This window comes from Lissotriton vulgaris, chromosome 1_1, assembly GCF_964263255.1.
Source record: "Lissotriton vulgaris chromosome 1_1, aLisVul1.2, whole genome shotgun sequence".
Classification (NCBI taxonomy): domain Eukaryota; kingdom Metazoa; phylum Chordata; class Amphibia; order Caudata; family Salamandridae; genus Lissotriton; species Lissotriton vulgaris.
Window position 1 is genome coordinate 1,791,007,959 of NC_141685.1, and position 19,223 is coordinate 1,791,027,181.

Genomic DNA, 19,223 nt, shown 5'->3' on the forward strand with positions numbered 1-19,223 from the left:
ACCTAGTAAATATATGGGAAGACTCAATAGAGAAATGTTGGTCAACATTAAAATCCGTGGCATTAAAAAGGAATCATCTGTATACCCTGCATAGAGCCTATTGGACACCGAAAAAGCTTTCAAAATTCAAGAATGCGGGAATTAAAAAATGCCCTAAATGTGGGGAAGAAAGGGCAGATGATGTCCACATGTTCTGGAGTTGCCCATCTCTGAGAATATTCTGGGATGGAGTTGGTAAGACGTTGAACTCAATATTTCAAAAACATCTAAATGTAAGTACAACTCTTATTCTCTTTGGGATTGATAACATAACGGGGACAGCTAAACTAACAGTACTGGAAGCCAAATTACTTTTTGTATTAATGGTGATAGCTAGAAGGGAGATCTGCATTAAGTGGATCGGTCCTCATCCCCCGACACACGCAGAATGGTTGAACTCAGCGATCAAAATAAATAAATTAGACAGAAGGGGAAAAACTAGTAAGAGGTTTAAATATTGGGAAATCATGGAGAAACATCTGACCTCTGAAGATAGGGCAGAGCACACTGTCCTATGATTAAAGCGAAAGCGTATTCTGGATTATGAGTATGATACTCATAGAGTAGCCAAGGTGGCTAGCTCCCCCCCCTCTCGATTACAGATATGTTTATATGTAAAAGGAAAAGGTTCTCCTCTGATCCAGCAAGACAAGGGGAAAAAAACTCCCAAGAAAAGAGAGACCATTGGGCAGTGACGGTACAAAAAGGAAAGCTTCAGAGGTAGAAACCAAATTTTCCAAAAATACATAAAACCTTCGCAATATGAGGATTAAAAAAAAAAAAAAAAAAAAAAGAATATACCCTTTCCCCTCCAAATACCCCAGTGGCCTGTTGACACGCATCCAGGATATTATCTAAAAGGGCATGGGTTACACATCCTCATCCCCTGTCCACCTTTTACTCTTGCTTTATTTTCAGGGACAATGGGGCATATTATCAAGGGGGTTTATCTACGCTTTTTTGGCTTTAAAATCCAAGAAAGCTGAGATAAAATTATCTCCCTATTACCTAGCTGTCGCTAACACCAATTAGCGACAGCTAGTAGGAGATAGCGACCATCTTGGGCCCAACTTTGCATGTCAGTGATATTTATCACTAATGACATGCAAAGTGGGCGTGCCAAGATGTTAGCGACTGGAAACAGTCGCTAACATCGCTATCTCCTATTACCAACTTTTGGAGATATTCGCGCTAAGCGCGATTATCTCCAAAAGCTAACACCTGCCCTGAGCAGTTCTTAGCCATGTTATCCAATGGGAGGTGGATAACATGGCTAAGAGCATTTGCTCTGTAATGCATGAATATCGCTGACTTTTCAGCGATATTCATGCATTTCGGCCGATTTTTATCGCTTAGGAGATAAACCTTGATAATATCAAGGCTCCTAAGTGATAAAAATCGCTGCAGCACGGCGATAAAAATATTGCCGCTAAGCCAACTTAGCGATAATTATCGCTAGTTGTTGGTAATATGCCCCAATGTTTTTGCCTAAGTAGGATGTGTTATCATTCCCCCTCGAAAAATAAACCAAATGGGGATCGGTATTTGCTTTTTTAGATGAGAAATCTAAATGTTCACAGTTGCAATCAGTATACTAATCGTGCATATGATGAATTATGTAGCATACAGTCAATAATGCACTAGGAAACTTTCCATCTAGATCTAACTTAAGCTCTCTATTGCACCCTTCCGTACTGACTCACCTCTAACTTTCGCAGGTTAAAGACGTTTTTCTTCTGTATATGTCTTGTTATGTTTTAAAAGACAGTGGGGCATATTACCAAGCAATAGCGATAATTATCGCTATTGCTTGGTTAGAGACAAAAATTTACCGCTGCGCTGCGGCGATTTTTACCGCAAATAAACCTTGGCATTACCAAGGTTTATCGCAAATGCAATAAAAATCGCCGTAATGCATGAATATCGCTGAAAAGTCAGCGATATTCATGCATTACCGAGCTAATGCTCTGAGCAATGTTATCCACCTCCCATTGGGTAACATGGCTAAGAACTGCTCAGGGCAGGTGTTAACTTTTGGAGATATTCAAGCTTAGCGCGAATATCTCCAAAAGTTGGTAATAGGAGATAGCGATGTTAGCGACTGTTTTCAGTCGCTAACATCTTGGCACGCCCACTTTGCATATCATTAGTGATAAATATTACTGACATGCAAAGTGGGGCCCAAGATGGTCGCTATCTACTACTAGCTGTTGCTAACTGGTGTTAGCGACAGCTAGGTTATAGGGAGATAATTTTATCTCCGCTTTCTTGGCTTTTAAAGCCAAAAAAGCGGAGATAAACACCCTTGATAATATGCCCCGTGTTTCTAGATTCTTAACGTGGTCCGTAGATCCAAAATATATGTAAGTAAACTTTTGAACTCTCCCTTAGGTCTGCAAAAATAACATGGCATACTCTTCTTTACTCGTCCTATATCTCCCATACTACTCTATGGTCTTGTTATTCTTCTTGTAAATATCTGGATTCCGATTCTTTGTTACCCAGGTTAGGATGTTCGGGATTATATGTGCCACGATTAATCGTTAGGGATCCTCTTATGTTTCAAAAGAACCAGCTGCCTAGTACGAAACAATAAAATATATTGTACTTAGGATGGGTTCTAACCTTAACTGTATAGTGTTGTCCTGTTCATCCTGAAAGCAATTAATTTGAGGAAATAATCAAATAATGTAGAATGGAACTGATATGATTCTATCACAACTATAGATGATTTTTTGATACATAACAATAATGTTATGTCTCCTTTATTTGACGTCCTAATATGAGATTGTGTATGGTCATAACTCAAGAAATGGAATAACTCTGATTTTATTTGTTCCTATATGTTTTAAATGTAATATGATTGTACTTTTGTGACTACCTTTTGATAGTCGAATAAAGATATTGAAATGAAATTTAAAGAAGGTGGGTTGTGTAGATTGTTCATCACTGAATCGCAGTTAGCCAAGCCAGCAATTGCAGGCCACATATCAATGATAGGGGAAGGGTCTGAATGAAAGCCTGATGTAATACTCATAAGTGTAAATGCGCCTTGGCAGATAACCGCAACATATTTATACAGCAGATATTGTGACAATCACACATTTTAAAGCTTTCTAATTAGCCCAGAACACATAATTAACATCCTACACTGCCCAAGCCTCTTGTCTCTGAACCACACAATGGCACCATGCAGACCAAGTGCTTCGTAGAAGCCTGGATGGTCAGTCACAGAAACAGAACTTTCTGCTATTAATCAGGGCCTCCCACTTAGCCTCAGCTTCGTCAGATCGTTGGGCATCTGCATGCATGCAGTAAATTGCACCATACACATAGCTGGCCCGCTTGTTTCATGAGTATGGCGGAACAGGATGTATTCAGAAAGGAAAGAATAGCATGTAATATAACCTCGAACAGTAGGAATAAATTAAGGAAGGCAGCAGTTAATGATAAGGGAAGGAGTACTATCAACGTAGTAGTGCAACTATGAGTAGCGAATGCTGCAGCAGGCTGTAGCCTCCCAAGCCCAGCCTCTTACACTTCTGGAATGAACCCCCACTCCCAGTACCATAAGTTATCATTCTCTCTCCTCCATCTTTACAAGTCTTCACTTCATCATGCTTAGTACAGTATGCTCTCCCCAGCAGCAGAAGGGACTTCAAGGATAGGCACAGAGCACGAAGGTCGGGGAAGGAAGCCCAGTCAAAGATGAGGAAACAGAAGTGCACATGTTCTGTCTAGAGCAACAGATGAGCAACTGGTAGGTCCCAAGTGTCCGCATAGATGAGACATGGATAGGTCGCACATGTGATATCACATGTAAAACAGTGTCACAGCTGAGCATAATGGACTGACATCGTATCTTACAGTTAGCTATCATAGCATGTCCTTGCTGACGGGCACCTTAGCGTCACACAACTAGCAGAGAACGTATGAGTTCTTTCCAAGGGAAGTGGTTGTCACTACAGCCAATGGCAGGGTGCACAGTATTTAGGAACCGTGCATTAGGGCTGCCCCTCCCAATAGAAAGTGCAACAGCAGTCCGAGAAAGGAACAGAGCCCGCTCATTAACAAATGACCAGCTTTAGCTACAATCCAAGCACCCAACATAGAGCATATTCAGAAAATAAACTAGATATAATGACGGTATTATGGCCACACCAAGATCACAAAAGACAGACGGCAAACTCAGACACCATTTAGAATGACCAACGCAAGCCAGGGTATGGGGCCTAGTCACAGAGGAGGGAGGCCATGATTGCAAATGGTCTGCACAGAGTGGCACATAGGTAGTTCAGTCACTCAAGAGTTGCCCCATCTAAGCACCAGGGACTAACATTGAACTTTACAGAGACCCATCATAGCACGTACATACGTGAAGGTCACTATATCATGAGAGGGCAAGTATATAAAAATTAAGTAAGCTAATATATGACCACAAGATTTGCGGGGTGGAAGTGGGTTATTGCTACTGCCTTGGATGCAGTGCACTCAAGTCAGAGGTAATCAGGTGGTCCTTGCCCCTTAAATGTCCAAGAGTGCAACATCAGCAAAAGAGTTGGCTCCATATCAGAATCAATATAGGTAAACCACCTGCTTGATCAAACCCGAAATTGGCCTAGAGTATATAAACTTGAAGTAAGGAAAGTATCATGGACCGACCATGGGACACGCATTGTCACACATGTTAACAGCTGTATACATTTCCAACTTGCTAGGGCATTTGACAGCAAGAGTGTTAGCTACATCGTAAAGAGCATCATTTTGGGCTGCATTTTTCTTTGTTTAGTTGGCTAATAGAACAGAACAAGGAGCAAGTCAGATGGCTATACCACCATGCCACACAAGCAGATAAAATCGACAAAATGCTATACTACGCTGTAAGACGGCATCAATTGAATTGCATGAACGCAATAGAAGGCAGTAAGAGTTGAGTCCGCAAGGTCACGGCTCAACTAGGGGTAACAAAGATGTGCAAAAGAACTCCAACTGACATGGTATAGGTACAGAGTATCAACTATACCACAAGTGGTCAGTCATTAACATATACATAAAGTCTGCAATAGTAGCAGGTTAACAGCTCACACAGATAGTGAGATGTTCAAATCCCATCTTGTTCTTTGGGATCTGCTCAACTCAAGGATAGCAGCACTTCAGAAGCGCAAAGCGGTAGCCGTCCATAGGCAGAAACTAAACAAAACAAGAGTGTCAGTTACAAAGGGTACTATCTCAGCCTGGAAACAAATTATGGCAACATGCAAATTCATAAAAAAAATGACATTAAACAAAATGATGGTTGGTAGAGGTGAATGCAAGCTATGACGGAAGGGCCGACATTACCAAAGTGGCAAAGGCCAGCCTTATTAGTACTTATCTATTTGACAGTTATTTAGTGGCGACAAAGAACCCTAGAGCTACACAGGCGGGGAACTCAAGTTCGCGGTAGGCCACCCTGAGCCATGGCGGGTCTTACGGGCAATCCTGATGCAAAAAGCGATGAGTACCCCATCAGCTGGAGATGGGGGCCACTAAATGTGAGATCCTCAGGACATAGGGGGCCATGAGTAGAACGTGACAGCCACCCCTTCATCCCGTAAGGGTAAGTTGGTATCCTCCTGACAGCTGGGGGTTGGCCTTAACTCGCTCCGTGGTGGCTGAGTTGCAGCAACCATTAAAATCATTGGGCCGTAGCCCCAATGCAAGATATACAGCACTGGCTGCATAATAAGATGGCACTGTAATGCCCGGTGGTTGGTCGACTGTTTCAGGATGGGTGTCAGTGGTTAGTACTAAATGGCGCTGCACTCGTATTAACCCTACCAGTCTACTGCATAACAGAATATGAATACACTTGCGATAGTTTTCCAACAAAAAATTGTGTGGTCTGTTTTTTGCTAACGCAATTGTATTTTGTCACAAAGGTATGTTCTAGGTAATGATAGGTGGATGGCCATGTCACAAGCAGGGGACACTAGAGGGGACAGCTCCTTAGTGTTTCCTTACTGCCCAGGGTAGTATTTTTTCTGTGGCGACCTGGCCTTAAAGCAGGCCTCGATGAGTGTGAAATCTTGCATCCCCCGTGACCCAGGGTATTTAGGTGGGCGCCACACCTTGATATTCCTCTTTTTGTGGCCAGCAGCAGAATAATTTGTCACCCAGCAAGAACATGAGAACTAAGAAGAGCAGCCAATCACTGTACAGCGTCGAAAGTGGAGTTACAGGGTGATTCTTTTTTTTTTTTATATATATAAAGTATTTTATTAAAGTCATACAGTTTTACAACAACCATACAGGCTTTCAATAAGCAGTGATAATCAACACAGTACAGTACAACATGTTTGCATTATCACCAACCATAGTATAATAACCCATGCAGTAGAGCACATCTATACAGTTTGGTGAGATTGAAGGTAATCAACCAGAAGTAGCCAGTAGTCCCTGTGTTTAGACCCAGGGGGAAGTTCTTCCTCATATGTCTTCAATGTATCCTTACAATATGCCATATCTCTAATCCACTGTTTACCCTGTGGATAATGCTTACTCCCCCAATACATTTATACTCTTCTTTTTGCCAATACTAGCGCTATGATACAGAATTTAAGTTTAGTAGATCGTATAGTGGTTGCTAGACCCAGCAAACATGTCCGAATTGTACATTCTATTGTGGTACCCAAGATCTTACTCAGTGTCTAAGCAATTTCCGTCCAGTAATTCCTAATATGAGAGTAATGAGAAGCTAGGTGAATGGAAAGGGGCGACCATTCGGTCCCCCCGAACGTATGGCGGAGTACCTCGATCCCCCCGGGAAGCCATCTTGGGCGGGAGGCGAGTCTCGGCTGGTATGCCCGAAGCGGCGTAGCCGGGGCGCGCCTTTTCCCGCCCTGGAGCGGGCTGGCCTAGACACTGACGCGGCCCGGCCACGCCCTCCGGGCAGGCCGGGGCGGGTTTACGCCCGCCCTGAAGACGGATAAAAGGAGCAACAAGCCAAGGAAGCATCCTCTTGTTCCTGTGCTCTGAAGCTGCACCACCTCGCTGCACGTGTGCTCGAGACGGAACGAAGAGCCAATTTTGAGCGTTGTAATCTTTCTTGTTTGTTTTACAGATACTCTGTCGGAGAATGCCTAAGAAGGCGGGAAAGCGAATGACTACCGACCAGATGCTGCGTGTTCTCATGAAGGAGGTGACCGACCTAAAGAAGGGAATGGCGGAGAAAGACGAGGAAGGGGGGCCAAAACGTCCTCTGGCAGGAGCAGCTCCAGGAGGAAAAGGCAAGAGGCCCAGAAGGGGAGCAGCTGGGGGAGACGTCCCAGTTCCCTGTACCCCACTCGAAGCACCCACTCCTGTGCCGGAGGAAGGGAATCCGATTCCCGTGGTGGTCACCCCCGTGTCCGGGGAGGATATGCCGCCCGAGCTGGCAGCACAATTAGCAGCGTGGTTGGGTAAAGGTAGCAAGGGCGCCACGGCTGACGACGCGCAGGTGTTGATGAAGCAGCTGCGGGAAACAAGGGAAGCGACGAAGGCACCATCGCCGGCTGCGGCAGTAGAGAAACCACCTGGCTCAGGTCCAGTCGCAGATACAGCTTCCGGTTCAGGTAAGCGGCCATTGCCGATTGCGAGGGATGAGTCGGCACCCTCTCGAAGGGAAAAGTTGGGTCAACATGTCCCTCTGGCTATCAAAGAGAAGATATGGGCAGGGGAGTATATAAACATCTTCTCGTTGCTTACTGATCACTATGAGATGGAGCATGTTAAGAGCCAGAAGGAGCTCATGCATCCGAGTGTTTGGCGCGCAAAGATGGCCGCCTTTAAGGTAAACGAAAACATTGGTAATTGGGGCAAAGCATGGGGGGTTTTTACATCCATCTTGGGTGAACGTAGGCCCGAATTGCTGCCCGAATTGCCGATTTATCAGTCACGGATCATGGGGTATTCGGTATCTCACGAGGGCAATCGGTTTTGTTACGACAATATTTTCAGAAAAGCGAAAGAGCATGATAAAAACTTAACTTGGGATTGTTATGATTCTGTGTCCTGGTCCAAAAATGGAGGAGTCTGGTATGTTAAAGGTGCCTTTGGTAGGGAGTAACATTGGAGAAACTTCCCGCCAATATGCGGGGACGCCCTTTCGATCAGGTACGAGTAACGACAATCACGCGAGGCCAATCGGCAACGCAGGTAAAAGGGGGGTTTGTTGGAACTTTAACAGGGGGAAATGTACGAGGCCCCAGGGGTCATGCAAATTTAGGCACGAATGTGGGGGGTGTGGGCAATCATCCCATCCTGAGTCCATGTGCAGAGCCAAAACGGGTGATAACGGGGGTAGAGGAGGCGCCAAACAGGTCTGACATAGTCCGAGGGGCGCCTTTACCTACTCCGATTGATACCATGGCAATGATTCCTTGGCTCAGCGAATACCCGGATCACGCTTCCGCTGGGGTGTTGCGGAACGGATTTTCATATGGTTTCCGCATCCCAGTGGGGGAGTTTCAGGGTATAGCAAAATGTAAAAACCAGATATCAGTCTTACAGCATACGACTGTGGTACAGGAAAAGATCGGGAAGGAGGTGGCTCGAGGTCGAGTCGCCGGTCCATTTAATGTGCCACCAGTTGCTAACTTTGTTTGTTCCCCTTTAGGGGTGGTCCCCAAGAAGGACCCGGGTGAGTTTCGGCTGATACATAATTTATCAGCCCCACGTGGTCTTTCCGTAAACGATGCGATAGACCCGGAAGTGTGTTCGGTGCGGTACGCATCCTTCGATGAGGCCGTAGCCATATTGAATCGCCTGGGGCCCGGTGCGCTGATGGCAAAATCCGATATCGAGTCAGCGTTCCGGTTGCTCCCGGTACACCCAGACGATCAGCGTCTCCTTGGTTTCATGTTTCAGGGTCACTATTACATGGATAGGTGTATGCCGATGGGGTGCTCTATATCTTGTGCCTATTTCGAAAAGTTCAGTTGTTTCCTGCAATGGGTCTTCACAAGGAAGACAGGGTTTCAACATGTTATGCATTATCTCGATGACTTTTTGTTTCTGGGGGCAGCCGGGGATCCGGAATGTGGACAGGCTTTGACTGCATTTTGTGTCTTGATGAATCAGTTTGGCGTGCCATTGGCACCAGGTAAGACTGTGGGTCCCTCGACCTGCCTCGAGTTTCTGGGGATCGAGCTCGACTCCAAAGAAGGTTGTTTTCGTTTATCAGGTGACAAAGTGTTAAAATTCAGGGCATCCCTGCAAATGTGTATAAGTGAGTCTAAGGTTAAGCTACATCAATTACAGCAATTGGTGGGACAGTTGAATTTTGCCCTAAGAGTTATACCGATGGCCCGCCCCTTTTCCCGCTCGATCGCTCAAGCCATGGTCGGCCTGAAGGAGGGTCATCATCGCACAAGGCTCTCGGCAGAGGTTCGCCAGGACATGCGCATTTGGTTGGCATTTCTGGCGGATTTCAATGGTCGAATTGTCTGGAACAAACCGGCCGTGTCCTCTGAGGAGCTGGGGCTGTGGACAGATTCGGCAGGGAGCATTGGTTTTGGTGCCATATTCGGCACTCAATGGTCGGCACAAAAATGGCCGTCATGGTGGCATGATAGTGGTCTGACAAGTAACATTGCTTTCTTGGAACTGTTTCCCATTCTGGTGGCCCTGAGAACTTGGCCCGAGGGGTTCAGAGATCACTCTGTGGTATTCTGGTCTGATAACATGACCGTTGTTGAGTGTATCAATAGCCAGGCAGCACGATGCAAATGGATTCTGAGATTGCTCAAGGAGATTGTGTTATTGTGTATGCAATTGAATGTCCTATTTAAGGCAAGACATGTCCCGGGGGTGATGAACCAGGCGGCTGATGCGCTTTCTCGTTTTCGTATGCAGGCCTTCTGGGGTTTTCTGCCCACAGCGGACCCGGTGGCAGCACCCTTTCCCGAAGCTCTCTGGTCTCTCGGTGCCCCGAACTACAGAACCTCGTGGGAGAGAGTTTAGCACCCAGGACGAGGAAGGCATATGAAGGGGCGTTCCGTTCCTATTGGGCCTTTTTGGGGGCGGCTAGAGGGGAGCTTTGGGGCCAAGAGGAGTTGGTAGTGAAATTCCTGCTGTCTTTACGTCAGGCAGGCAAATCAGTGGCTACGGCCCAGAGGCATCGGGCCGCCATTTCCTTTGTGGCTAGGGCTCATGGGATCCAGGACCCGACAGCGTCTTTCGTTGTACAAAAAGCGCTACGTGGGTGGCAACGCCTTGAGGGTCGCAGAGTAGATGAAAGGCGCCCGATAGGTTTGGATAGGTTGGCCCTGTTATCATCTAGACTCCCTGCAACATGTTCATCCCAGTATGAAACAGTGTTATTCCGAGCCGCTTTTACGCTGGCATTCCATGGGGCTATGCGGGTAAGCGAACTAGTGGCGAGGAACAAACAGGATGTGATGGGGGGACTGTGCCAAGAGCACGTTCAGATCAGAGGGGAGACAATGACTGTCTCGTTCGTCAGGTCCAAGACCGATCAGGGCGCGATGGGTGATTGCATAATCATACAAGGGATCCCCGGGTCCTCCATGTGCCCGGTGAGTTGTGTAGAGGAATATTTAGCACAAAGGGTGGCATCATGGGGGGGGACCTTGTTGAGACACGCTGACGCCACCCCACTGACGAGGTTTCAGTTTCAGCGGGTGCTTGCGATGTCGATTACCGCTGCGGGCTTGAACCCGGGCGAGTTTGGGACCCATTCCTTTCGGATAGGGGCTGCTACAGAGGCTACAGCCAGGGGTCTGAATGTTGAACAAGTTAAACGTGTGGGGCGTTGGTCCTCCAATTGTTATAAGAGGTATGTGCGGTTGCACATGTTGTGAAGCTGTAATGATGTACTCACGCTTCTTGTTTTTGTTTGGTTTCAGTTGCGCAAGCCTACGAGGCGGGGCGGACTATGCAGTCGACCCAACACCGGGCCAGCGGTCAGACTTCACCGGCTGTGAAAAAGGAGGTGTGGGTCGTGGGCCACTCATACGTGAGGCGTGCCGCGGACGTATTCAAAGCAGGTGACATGATTCACGTGGCTGGGGAATACGGGTACAGTGTGTCCTGCTACGGAGAGGGCGGACTCTGTATTGACCAGTTTCAATCATTTTTTGAGGGTTTGCTAGGGCGGACGAGGTCACCGCCGTCTATAGTCATAGTACATCTTGGGGGCAATGATTTGGTCACCACTGGTAGACGACTTCTTCTTGAGGCGATGCTTTCCACTGTAAGTTGGTTGGCGAGGAGAGTTCCAGGGTGCACGATTGCATGGTCACATATGATCCCACGAAAAGTATGGCGGGGGGCTATTTCTGTTTCTGCTCTGAATCATTCAGTAAGGAAAATTAATAACAAAGTGAGTAGATTGTTCCGTTCCAATACACTGCATTCTATTTCGCATGGTTGTATTACTGGTGACAGTATGTATTTGGGGGACGGTGTTCATTTGTCCCGGGTGGGGAACGAGTTACTCATAGGAGACTTTATAGCTTGGCTAAAGACTTTAAGACATGACCTTTAGGTAGGAGTGTTGTGGGGGGTCCGGATAGCCGGTCAACTATCCGGCCTGTGGCGGTAAGGTCATGATCGGTGAGCACTAATTGGAAGATCCCTATGAGTGGGCGTCACCCATTAAGGATGGGAGCGCTCGAGGGAGGTGGCCATTGGCCCCTCCACGGGGAAGGCGGTCCCTTCTAAGGATGGGCCGCCGAAAGGAAAGGAAAGGCGGTCAAGGCCCCTTCCTGGGTAGGAGGGGCTACAGCCCCCTCCTGGAGAATTTCCCGGGGCCAGGACATCTGCGACGGCAGATGTGGTAAGTTGTGTGGGGTTTGGGGGGGGTCTACGCTACCTTCTAGATTCCTCACACGAGTCCTCGGACGACCTTTAAGTGGCGTCGAGTTTATTGGGGCCCCCGTCAAGTCAAGGGAAATTGGTAGTTGCACTCGAGGTACACCTCTGTGCGGTCGCCCCTCACAAGTGAGGGGGATATTTCTGGTTAGGGATCTTGACACCGGTTACGACCTTGCCGTTGGCCCTTAAACGTTAGGATGTACAATTTCAAAATTTCAAGTTAGATGTTTTGTAGGATGTTAGTTCGGCTAGGAGAAACCTTTGTATTAGAGAATATGTTAAGGTTAGCCAAACATCGCAATGTGGTAATGAAATTGTACATAATATGAAACTGTTATTTTAATGTTTTAATTTTGTTTCATATTTTAATAAATACGGCCGGGAGGGTCACTCCCTCCCATCTTCCAAAAGTTCAGAACTGTTTCCGGTTTCCCATCCTTGGGGATTGTGTTGAGAGGGGGTGGTGGGTATCTCAGCCATATGGAAAGGGGCGACCATTCGGTCCCCCCGAACGTATGGCGGAGTACCTCGATCCCCCCGGGAAGCCATCTTGGGCGGGAGGCGAGTCTCGGCTGGTATGCCCGAAGCGGCGTAGCCGGGGCGCGCCTTTTCCCGCCCTGGAGCGGGCTGGCCTAGACACTGACGCGGCCGGGCCACGCCCTCCGGGCAGGCCGGGGCGGGTTTACGCCCGCCCTGAAGACGGATAAAAGGAGCAACAAGCCAAGGAAGCATCCTCTTGTTCCTGTGCTCTGAAGCTGCACCACCTCACTGCACGTGAGCTCGAGACGGAACGAAGAGCCAATTTTGACCCACCCACCAGCCCCTGAGGACAGCAAGTGGTTTTGAATAAAGTTTGATGTAGTAACTCTTTTGTCTGCAGGTCCGGATTATTATCGTGATGATCTTGAATATGCAATAAAGAAATAGTCACTTTGTGGTATGTTTTGCAAATAAAGTAAGCCTGCTCTAGTGTTGATCTGTAGCATGTTTTAATAAAGTTGTTGCTTTTAACTGTCTTTTTAGTAATTTAGTCATTTCATTAGAACTGTCGTATTTATTTTGGTCGGGCGGTAAGGTCATGATCGGTGAGCACTAATTGGAAGATCCCTATGAGTGGGCGTCACCCATTACGGATGGGAGCGCTCGAGGGAGGTGGCCATTGGCCCCTCCACGGGGAAGGCGGTCCCTTCTAAGGATGGGCCGCCGAAAGGAAAGGAAAGGCGGTCAAGGCCCCTTCCTGGGTAGGAGGGGCTACAGCCCCCTCCTGGAGAATTTCCCGGGGCCAGGACATCTGCGACGGCAGATGTGGTAAGTTGTGTGGGGTTTGGGGGGGGGGTCTACGCTACCTTCTAGATTCCTCACACGAGTCCTCGGACGACCTTTAAGTGGCGTCGAGTTTATTGGGGCCCCCGTCAAGTCAAGGGAAATTGGTAGTTGCACTCGAGGTACACCGCTGTGCGGTCGCCCCTCACAAGTGAGGGGGATATTTCTGGTTAGGGATCTTGACACCGGTTACGACCTTGCCGTTGGCCCTTAAACGTTAGGATGTACAATTTCAAAATTTCAAGTTAGATGTTTTGTAGGATGTTAGTTCGGCTAGGAGAAACCTTTGTATTAGAGAATATGTTAAGGTTAGCCAAACATCGCAATGTGGTAATGAAATTGTACATAATATGAAACTGTTATTTTAATGTTTTAATTTTGTTTCATATTTTAATAAATACGGCCGGGAGGGTCACTCCCTCCCGTCTTCCAAAAGTTCAGAACTGTTTCCGGTTTCCCATCCTTGGGGATTGTGTTGAGAGGGGGTGGCGGGTATCTCAGCCATATAAAATCAGCACTGCCTATACCGCATCTTTGACAGTGTGCATCATGCCGGAGCCCGTATTTGTGAAACTTAGTAGATGTATGATAGGTTTGGTGCAAATATTTATAATGCAATAGGTGCAAATTGCCGTTCGGAGAAAGCATACTTGTCAAGGCACAACAGGTAGATCACTAGTCTTCTGTGAGGTGTACATCCAGCGAGGTGTTCCACCGTTCCAGTGCTTTATGTGTATTGTCTCCTATATCTTCTTGGAGCTGCACATACAGTTTTGTTACTAAGTGAATGTTAGGGGGATTAGTGATAATCATTTGCAATGTGTGCATCCGAGGTGGTTCATTGGGAAATGTAGGGTATAGTTTTTATGGCCCCTTTTAGTCTATGATATGTGAATTTAAAAAGCAACGTTGTTAATATAATTAGGATTCTCGGCTTCTATGAAAGTTCCATTGTCATATAGATCTTCCGTGTTATCAATACCCACCCTCTGCAGTAATTCCATTCCAAACTTTTCTTGAGTGACTGATAATGATGGGTGGTGTTGTAAAGGCATTGCTGGTGCTTTGAATGGTAATTTATGTGGCAATTTCCCCATTTGCATCCATGCTACTATAGTAGTGTGTATCATGTTTATTTCATGCTTAGATATGTGGGTGCGCTGGTGCGGTAATATACTTTATAGTGGAATTGGGTGAGCATCTCCGTCCTCAACCGCCACATGGGGCAGGTAGCGAATGGGGTGATACCAGTAGTGAGCATAATATAGTTGAGCACATAGATAATACAGGAGGAGATCTGGTACCTTAAACCTGCCTTCGGAATACGGTAATGTCAAAGCACATAATTCGATGCACGCTTGTTTCCTGTCACTCGATGAGGGCGAGATCTCATCTCCCCTTGACTCCTGCATGATGTTACTTCTGTGAGGGCAGCAGGGTATTTAGGTGTGCGCCAAACCTGGATATTCCTCTTTTTGTGGCCAGCAGCAGAGGAATTTGCCACAAACCCACACAGCAAGAACATGAGAACTAAGAAGAGCAGCCAATTGCTGTACAGCGTTGCAAGTGGAGTTACTGGGTGCTTCTAATGCAAAAAGCGATGAGTACCCCATCAGGTGGAAAAAGGGGCCACTCAATATGAGATCCTTAGGCCATAGGGGGGCATGAGTAGAACCTGACAGCTGGGGCTTGGCCTTAATGCGCTCTGTGTGTGGCACGGGTGCAGCAACCATTAAAATCATTGGGCTGCAGCCCCAATGCGAAATGTACAGCACTGGATGAATAATAAGAAGGCAATGTAATGCCCAGTGGCTGGTCCACTGTTTCAGGATAGGTTTCTTTGATGATGAATTTGTATTTTGTCACAAAAGTATGTGCGTAGACATGTCAGATGACAGAGGGGCTAGAGGTGGAAATGCAAAGTAAGGGGACGTGGTCACCCTTTTATTTGCTATGATGTCAGGAAATTTTATCCCAAGTGAGATTCTATTTCTCCTGCAGAGGAAAAGAAATTGTGCATTTGCATAGCGGCCACCACTTCCCCTGTGCTATGTAGACCTATGCACACCAGTGATAGGAGCCAGGGGAACGTGTCATACGACATTCCCAAAAGTATGCCTGAAAACCAGGCACACCCAGGGGCATATTTACGGCAGAATGGAGAAGCGTGGCATTAAGCATTAAACATTGCTAATGCCATGCTTCTCCATTCTGAAACCCAAGGATGTGCTGTTTTCACAAGAATACAGAGCACCCCTACATTTCCCCTAGCTCTGGCACTGAGTTCAGCTGCCTAGCGCCAACGTAGGCACCATTGCACCATAGTACAAGGCTGTCTGTGTTGGGGAGAAGATTGTTTACAGTCACCCTTCCTGCACACTAACAATCATTAAATGCCGTTTTGTAACTTCTATGAGTGCTGCTTAATGCAGCACACATAGAAGTAGTAAAACAGCATTTAAAAAAAATATTGTTTATGTAACATAACCAATCATAGGCAATTTGCTGTTTCTATTTGTGCTGCACAAGGCAGCACACATGGAAACACCAAAAAGAAGGAGAAATAACGCATTTCTCCTGTTTCCCCTGTTTAAGACCTAGTTTTCCCTGGTCTTAATTTTGGTGCTGCCTCCTATTCACGCTGCCCTTGTAAAGGGGGAGCAGCATCAAAATCAAGGAGTGTTGCAGTGGAACTCCCACCGCAACACCCACTGCCCTCCCCTTTCACGGTAAACATAGCGTGAGAAGGGGCCTTATTTACAAGGCAGCTCTAAGCCACGTTAAGTGGCTTAAAGCTGCCTTGTAAATACGGGGTGGCCCCTACCGCCATCACAACATCACTGTAAGTGACGCTGTGGTGGCGATAGGGTCTTGTAAATATGCCCCCTAGTCTGTAAATGTTTGAGAACTGAAAAACCCTACAACTATGCTCAGAATCCGAGTGAGATTTACATCTCCGCCTATACATTTGAGTGATTAGTCCATGAATCGGGCTCAAGGTTTCTGGTACATTATAGGAGTTCGTGCTTCAGGATCCTTGCTGTACATTTGAATAGGGCCGGACACACCTTTCATTCCATCTGTCACATCCAAACTGCTGCATGTATATTGTAATCCTTACTATTAATTTTTGATATCGTTTCTGCTCTTGAAGGCTTGGCTCTAATGCAAACAATCTGCACCGTGGTCTGCATTTAATTACCGCCAGTGAAACATTTGGCATTTCATCCAATAATGAAAGTGTCAAAGGATTGCCTTTTTCCATCCTCGCGCTTTGTGTGTCCCTCGTGTGCCTGCGGGAACGCCAGCACTTAAACATACATTTGCTCCTTGCGCTTTATTCCATGACAAACTGCCACAAATAAATATGGGGCCTGTATTATCAAGATCAAAACAAATAGGAATCGCAGTCTTTGGGGAAGAAGGGAATGTTTTATAATCAACTATTTTATTACATTTTGATAAATCATGTAGGAAATAAAAAACAACATTTTCTATTTTCGCTCCCACTGTAGGAGGCCGGAATTCCACTGAGAGAGCCGCACAATTTATTTCTCAAGGATAAAGATATGCTGAAGAACTTTTCAATGATAATGCATGGTGTTCTGATGTATCATTCATGATTTATTGTACAGTGAAGGGTTGGAGTGCAATAAATGCGTTTAGGTAATTACATTTTTCTACATTACCCCAGTTAAACGTGTGTATCTTTTAAGCCGAGCTCCGTCTCGTGTCAATATGAGCTCAGGCAATACCCTCTAATTTATACCTTAAGGCGTTGTACAGTGCAGGAGTCTGATAGCACAATGATTAATAATTCATTTTTTTGGATCTAGTTTCGTTGCTTAGGAATGAGTTGTGCCTCGTGAAGCCATAGTGTTTGGAAAGGTCTGCATAAGACATTAATGTATGCTGTTTGTGTTGGGTTCCTGTCTGACAGGGCAACCTTGTGGGCAGGCAATACCTGTTATCTGGAGAGCTTAGAGTGGAGATGTTCGAGAAACACAGAAGCGAACCACCCAGCCTCTGTGGCAGCCAGTAACATATGAAGCAATACGTAAACATTACCCCCAGGTCCCTCCAGTCCTCGTCCCCTTCAAACAACAAGTGAGATAATTTATCTCATCAACAGAAAGAAGAAAAGAAGGAATGGTGGTACGCCCCTCCCCCCTACAGAGAGTACATAACAGTAATTTACCCAGCATCCCTCCTGTTCTTTTTCTGTCTTATGACAGTCTAAAGGGAACCAGGGGCCTCATTTATGAAAAGTGACGCATCGCTGCGTGAAAACAGCGATGCGTCACTTTTCACTGCGCACTCCCTTCGACATTCCTGATGCGTCATATTTAATGTATGACGCATCATGTCGCAAGGAGTTACAGATACGTCAGTATTTCTGACGTATCTGTAAGGGCAAAAGTGACGCATTGCTGGAGTGTGTCACAAAAGTGACGCAACTCCAGCAATGTGTCCTTTCACATGGGGAAAGCCCCATGTGAAAGGGCTTGCGTCAGTCTTACGCCTGCTGTGAGGCCGGCACAAGATTTTGACGCAACAGCGTCCTAAAAGTGACGCAGTGAAATCTCATAGATTTCACTGCGTCACTATTACGAGGCTTTTTGCGGGGGAACGCCCCCTCTGCATACATTATACCTGACGCAGGTATAATGTGGCGCAGGGGTTTAAAAAGTGACGCATCTACCTAGATGCGTCACTTTTTAAATATGGCGCAACGAGGCACATTTTTTACACCGCTGGTGCGTCACAAAAAGTGACGCACCGGCGGCGCAAAACTGACGCAAGGCCTTCATAAATAAGGCCCCTGGAGCCTGGATCCTTGGTCGGAGGTCAGCTTAGGTTCTTAATTCTGGCCTGGATGGACTCCTGTTCAGATTTGTGGGTGCTGGAAATTGTGTGGTTGGGAACCTCATCAAATTTTCGAATCCTCATCTGGACTCTGAGGTCCGTCCGACTCCCTGGCTGTCTTGTCCATCCAAGAGGTGGGAGCTGTGTGTGGGGATCAAGGCTCTGCTGGACAAGAGGGTGGTGCAGGAGTTGCTTCCTGTGGAGAGGGTCAAGGGTTTTATTCCATAATTTTTCTGGTCCCCAAGGTGACAGGGGGGTTCTGTCTTGTCCTTGATCTGAAAGCCCTGAGCAAGTTTGTTTTGCATCTTCTGTTGAAAATGGAGACTCTTCAATGACCTCTTTGCTTCCCGGCTCAATGTGCAGCTTCCCTGCTTTTGCTCTCGAGTCCCTCAGGCGCGGTCTTGGGGGCTGGATGCTCACCCTTCCTTGGCCATCTTGGCTGCTGTATGCCTTTCCTCACATTGCTCTGATCTCTCGGTTTCTGTCTCGGCTGGAGATGGAGGATCAAGAGTTGGTGGTTGTTGTGCCCTTCTGGTCCCGCTGGTCATGGTTTCCCACTCTGAAGTTGTTGGCTGTTCAAGGTCCTTGGTTCTTCCCTTTCCCTCCATCTCCTTTGCGGTCCACTCCAATATTGTCCCTTCGTCTGTTGGTCTGGAGGTTGACAGGCAGGGGTGGGGGAATGGGGGTATCACGAGCATTTAGCTTTGGCGATTCAGCAGCACCAGAAGCCGTGTACTCTTAAGTCCTACAGTCGTCACTGGGGGAACTTCGAGCGTTAGTGTCTGGGGTTGTCTCCTTTGGTTTGTTCTTTGCCTGTTGTTCGCCAGTTTCTCTGGGAGGGGTTTGAGAAAGGTCTGTTTGTCTCCACTTTGCAGGCCCAGTGGGCGGCTATTCAGGCTTTCCATTCCTCTTGGGGGAACCTGCCTGATGTGGATGACCTGGTTTCTCGTTTGTTGCACAGCTTTTCCATTTTGCGTCCTATGGTCCAACCTTCTTTTCCTCTTTGACACCTCCCTTTGGTATTGAAGGCTTTGGTTGCTGCTCCTTTTGAGCCTTTGGAGGACGTTGATCTAAAGTTTATCACTTTCAAAGTTATTTTTTTGGTGGCTATTACTTCGGTTAGGCACCTTGGGGAGCTG